This window comes from Herpailurus yagouaroundi, unplaced genomic scaffold (assembly GCF_014898765.1).
Source record: "Herpailurus yagouaroundi ecotype Mexico unplaced genomic scaffold, PumYag 139, whole genome shotgun sequence".
NCBI lineage: Eukaryota > Metazoa > Chordata > Mammalia > Carnivora > Felidae > Herpailurus > Herpailurus yagouaroundi.
Window position 1 is genome coordinate 66824731 of NW_024412394.1, and position 6000 is coordinate 66830730.

Below are 6000 nucleotides of genomic sequence, written 5' to 3' on the forward strand. Positions count from 1 at the left end.
CCTATGACATCCCCACCTTCTCTATAAATATTTACTTGCCCATTAAAAAGCATCAGAGGGGCGCCTGGGTGGCTCAGTCGGTTAAGCGTCCGACTTCGGCTCAGGTCACGATCTCGCGGTCCGTGAGTTCGAGCCCCGCATCGGGCTCTGGGCTGATGGCTTGGAGCCTGGAGCCTGCTTCCGATTCTGTGTCTCCCTCTCTCTGCCCCTCCCCCGTTCATGCTCTGTCTCTCTCTGTCTCAAAAATAAATAAATGTTAAAAAAAAATTTTTTTTTAAAAAAGCATCAGAGCCTATAGGCCGTATTTCCTAGGAACTTGACTTTCCTTAAGTGAGGCTCCTCAAACAATACAAATTTGGCCTCTAGCCTGACCAAACTTCCATACCTGTTCTGTTTCTCTCATAAATTATTCAATGTCAAAAGTGGCAAGTTGACAGCATTTGTCAAAATGTATTTTTGTAGAGCTGCACCTCCTAATTCCTCTTCCCTGGCAGTCGTGGAGGACGGCATGATTTGGCCAGCATCACAGGCAGACGGCTGGGTTGTAATCTGCCAGGTCCCTGCTATCACAGGTGACCACCAGGCTGGTTCTCAGGTGCTTCCATAAGTCATCTTCATCTCCCACTCGAACCTGGAAGATATTGAAAAATTACCAAATTAAACCAGAGTGTTGGGTCCATCAAGTGTGTTCTTGAGCTGCTCCATGTTTGGGCTGTGAGGATGGGCTCCAAGGGATCTGCTGCCATTTTGGCACTCCCAAATGAGACGTGGCTGCCTAGCCCAAGATGCAGAGAAATGCTGTTTTTCCACGGGTGACACGAGCTACAAAAGCCTCAGTGGATGGTGGCAGATGGTTGTGGCTCATGATGGATTTGGTATCCCGGAGATCCCTCTGGGGACAAAGCAGAGATGGTGACAGGCAGGCATTTCTTTGTTCCCTCCTCACAAGTGGAAACATTCAGATAGTCTGAAGCCCTCACCTGTTCTCTGAACTCCACATGAGGTTTCCTTGTCAGATCGAGTGAGCATTGATTCATTTCCTTCTCTGTCCTAAATATTCCATATTTAATCCCCAGCTTATCCTGGGGGTTGCAGGTTTGGCTTAAATTAAGTTTATGTTTAAAGAGTGGGGAGAGTGGTGTTTCACTTTGTGTTTTCCAGGCAGACTTCCTCCAAACATCTTGCGTTTTAGCTAGGAAAGCAGTGGATAACCTTCCCGGATTTGTGGGTGTGCGAGCTGCATGCTACTGGCTCGTTTTCCTTCCATGTCGGATTTGGTATTGGGGTCCTATTCCTTTCCTCTCTGCCAAAAACATGAAAACACTACTGAGAAATCCAAATTTGTCACAGTGGAGTTATGTTGTGGGAGGACAGCAGTAGGGACTTTTATGTTTTATTTCCAGATTAAAGTTGATTGGGGTTGTTATGTTTTGTGTAGAGTTTTTTGGAGGCGTTGCCCTTTCTTAGAACATCATGTGATTTAGTGGTGATAATTAGGCAGAAACTTGTCTTCCCTACAGATGCCAAGATTATAGAGGGACTTACTCTCACCAGAGACCAGATGACAGCATCCATAGATATTTTTAGAACCGGTCTCATCATTTGGCTTCTCCATTTCATTTTCCTTGCATTAACAGCCTGATTTCAAACTTACTGGGCAGGGAGAGGGGAGAGAGGGGACCTTCTCCTTATTAAAGTCACTGATGGGACAGAGCAACATTTTCTTTTCTTTTAGGACAACATTTTCATATTTATTCTTAGTTGGCCCTTTGCCTAGTAACTGCAAAATGATAGCTGCAGTTCTCTTCAGCTGTATGCTTCCTTTTCCTTCCAAAAGTTTTGCTTAATCTGATGTGTTTTTAAACTTAGCATCAGCATACTTAAACCTTAGTTCACTTAAACGTCTTACTTTAAACAATGTAAGAATAGGGGAGCTTCATTGAAACCTACCAAACTTGTACCCAACCTGTGCATCATTAAATTCCCAGCTCGGGAGCTGGTGTCATCATTTAAAGTGCTTCATCTATTTTTTCGGTCATTGATAGAGTCAGATAAACATGTGCAAACAGTGAGCCACTAAAGAACAGCTAAAAATCTAAGGCAGATAAGGAGCTGTGTTCTTTGTGACTATTTTTTTTTTAATTTTTTTTTCAACGTTTTTTATTTATTTTTGGGACAGAGAGAGACAGAGCATGAACGGGGGAGGGGCAGAGAGAGAGGGAGACACAGAATCGGAAACAGGCTCCAGGCTCTGAGCCATCAGCCCAGAGCCTGACGCGGGGCTCGAACTCACGGACCGCGAGATCGTGACCTGGCTGAAGTCGGACGCTTAACCGACTGCGCCACCCAGGCGCCCCTCTTTGTGACTATTTTTAATCATAGAGTCTTCCTAGTGAATGGTGATTTGGTGTCCCTTTTAGAAGAATGCTTGTATTTCTGTTCAACATTTATCTGATTTCTTTGTTTTCAAAATATTTTGCAATCTCTTTGCTTTCTATTGCAGAGAAGAGTCACCTTTATGTCCTGTGGAGTGAAATTTCTTTATTACATTTGTCCTTGTGAGAACTTCTTCCAAACCTGGGCCTCTCCTCTCCTGGCTTCTCTTTTAAGCACAGGGGGTTTCCTGAGCAGATTGGGAGGCATTGCCTGAGAGACCCCCAGGGAGCACCAGGACTTAGTGCCACTGGGGGCCCCAACCCATTCTGCAGAAATGGAAAGAGTTCTGATCAGTGCATTGCCTTTTTAATGATAACTGTTCCCAGAAGATTCTGGGCTTTGTGATGACGGAATGTGTATTTGGCCTGAGGATTGTTATGGGTTGTTGCTCTAGACTGCCCAGTGTGGGCCTCCTGCCCCTGGTTTCAGGGCTGATGCCCTGTTCTGCTTAGCATGATGCCATGTTGAGGGTTATAGGTGCCCTCTGCCCTCAGCCCTCCTACACTGACCCAGCTCCAGCATGAGAACAAGCTGCATGCTCTGCCTCTGTACTTGGGGAATGAATTATGTCACCTTCCCAGTATGCACTGGTTTCCATGGCTGAATAATTAACACCAGAGGGAACCAGGATGGGGTCTGAATTAGGTAATGCTTTACAGCTTCTCCCTTGGCACCTGGGGACCGTAGTCCCCTGACAACTAATTGCATAGTGATGTTAGACTGTGGTTTATTAAGTGTTATTTGAAGGAAGAAACCAAAGAATATTGTCTGTACCTCTGTCCATTCGTGCCTCAGTGGTCCCAGGCAGAGTAGCTAGAATAGCACTGGCTCACCCTAGATGGCTAAATTTCTCACAGATACTTAGATCTGGTATCTGTTTTTAGCTTTTTCTTTTTTTTTTAAGTAATCTCTACACCCAACATGGGACTCGAACTCACAACCCCAAGATCAAGAGTCACATGCTCTACTGACTGAGCCAGCCAGGTGCCCCTCTTTTAGTTTTTTAATGTGAAATCAACAAGTCTGGGATAATATTGTCTAGTACCTTTACAAAGCAAAAAAATCCATCAGCCAGGGAAGCTGGCTGGGTGGGGAAAGGGGGCCTTTTTTCCCTTCGTTCTTGTCACTGCCTCCAATAAAACAACCTAAGTACTTCTGTTTGGAGCTATAACAAGAGTAACTGTGACCATAGGTATGTAACATCATAAACACTAGGCCCTGCTGTCTTTCTGAATATTGGTAGTGAAAGGTAAGATTGCCAGCCAGTCCAGCCACAGAAGAGACTGAAGTCATAAGTACATTTGTGAAAATTCCAAATGAACCTAGTATAATATCTGTTCTAAAGAGGGGAGAAGTAGATGTCTGCAATGCGTGAGCATACTGGTGCATATTTCGTGACTTGCTTGCCTTCTCGGATGAGAAGATCGTGAGTTCCTGTTGCTTCACTACCACTTTTCTATCCATTTCTCAGCTGAGAGCCATTTTTCCTTACCACGACAGCTGACACTGTCTCCATAAACAAAAGGTCTTAGGTCTTGAGGTCAGCCTTGTCGATTCCTTTAGCTACATCTCTATGAGTACACTTTTTTTTAATCCTTTAACTTTTCTGGGCTCAGGGGTCACATGAAGTCTGATAAGACAGTAAATTCAGATGCTCTGAGAGGACCTCTCTTGTGCATCACCATTGAAGACTGTTGGAGGCAAAATAATAATAAGTTGTTAACTGCTAAAGGGATGTTTTGTGAGAGGGCTTTTTGGCCGTATATGTGTGTGTTCTATAATTGTTTTCTCTGCAGATTCTTAATATAAAAAAAAATTCCTAAGACAGACCACTTAGAGATCACTTACTCCTTTCATGGTGAGCGAAGTCAAGATAATCTCTGTCCAGCAGTACAGACTGATTAAGCCTTTGTGGAAAGTGACCATTTCAACTCCCCCTGATATTGGATGGTAAACAAGGCCAGTGAGTCCATATAGCCAGTGAAAGAGAACCAGAAAAGCACCGCTGGTCTGCTTAGGGTGACCACTTTTTATGGTTTTAGCATGAAAGGTCCATGTCCCAGGACATCTCTCAATCTGAAGTCGAGAGCAAAACCCCATCTGTACCCTGGACTTACCTATCTTAAAAAGGCCTACTGAAACACCACCTTTCTTTGTTAACCTCCCGAAATGGATGACCTCGTTTCCTCTAGGCTTTTTCAACTTGAGAGCATCTTGTAATGAAGCCCAGAAGTGAGGTAAGTAGTCTCCATGCTTTATCCTGGGTTTTCAGACCTCTGAACCTAGTGTAGCAAAACAGCTTTACTATGAGTACTGTTAGCTTGGAGGTGAGGTGAGGGGACAGGAGGCTGGTGAAGTGTGACCCTGAGGTGCCTACGATTGCTGTTTGCATGTTCCTAATCACCTCTGGTTTTCTTTTCTCCTTCTGCAGACCCTCAAACTGACACAAGACCTACAGAGAAAACCCTTTGCCAAATCTGCTCTCAGCAAGTGGACAGTGATACCGTTTACAGCTTAACACCTTTGTGAATCCCGCACCATTTTCCTAACCCAGCAGAGACTGTTAATGGCCCCTTACCCCGGGTGAAGCACTTACTCTTGGAACAGAACTCTCTATATATAAAGTATGCAAAATCTTCCTTGTACGGGGTGATGAGCCACCTGCCAGCAAAGGACAGCATCCTGTCAGCACCACCCACCCTCGTTCAGAGCACACCGTGAGCTCCTGTTGGCAATTCTGTGGTGTATTCATATCACGATGGTTTATGGGATGTTTTAAGTGTTGTTTTTGTGTTTGTTTTCCTTTGACTTTCTGAGTTTTTCACATGCATTAACTTGCAGTATTTTTATGTTAAAATGTTAATCATCCTTCCCCTGGCGAATTTAAAACCAGAAGGAAAATGTTGTACCAATTACTGTTCTGGCTTTGGTCATCACAAGCATTTGATCCCTTGGAACTCCATAAACTAACAAATTACATAAACCAGAGGGGGATTTTCTTTCTTCTTTTGTTTGGTAGAAAACTATCCTTTTCTAAAAACAAACGATGGCACAACTGTTTGCTGTGCACACCAGTTCAGGACTGAATCCTGCACAGGCAAAACGAGTGGAGTGTGGCACTCGACCCAGTGTGTTTTAGTTCTGAGTCAGGTGCTCAGGGGGTGAGACCCCCAGCACCTAGTCTGCAGTTGCCAGGTCAGTGGGTCTCTTGGTCTCCTGGCATGATCCTCAGCTAATGCAGTGAACAGTGATGGTATGTGGGTTAGAAATTAGGATGTTTTCAAGAATGAAATCAGCTCAGCTGCCCACTCGTTCCCAAATACCACTAGAGGATTTAGTTTTAAGGAGAAAAGGAAAAAAAAAGTAGTCCTGGTTTGCTTTGCAGAAGAAATGAACTCACAGCGAAGAATGCATGAAAAGTACAAACCGGAGTCACTATTTTCCTAAAATACACACCCTTGATTATTTTCAGCCTTGCTGTGTATAATCTGATCTACTAGACGTGTATGAGTGAGAGGCAATAGCATACAAACTGATTTATATATATATACGTGTGTGTGTATA

General features: G+C 44.0%; 1 protein-coding gene across 1 annotated transcript in view; it reads left to right on the forward strand.

Moving 5' to 3' along the window:
* The window catches only part of FOXO3 (forkhead box O3), a 123854-nt gene extending 118066 nt beyond the window's left edge, over positions 1–5788 (forward strand). Inside the window, exon 4 of the mRNA XM_040474324.1 lies at positions 4868–5788. The gene's annotated coding sequence lies outside the window, so the exon portion shown is untranslated. The remainder of the gene's footprint in view (positions 1–4867) is intronic.
* The last annotated feature ends 212 nt before the right edge of the window (positions 5789–6000 follow it).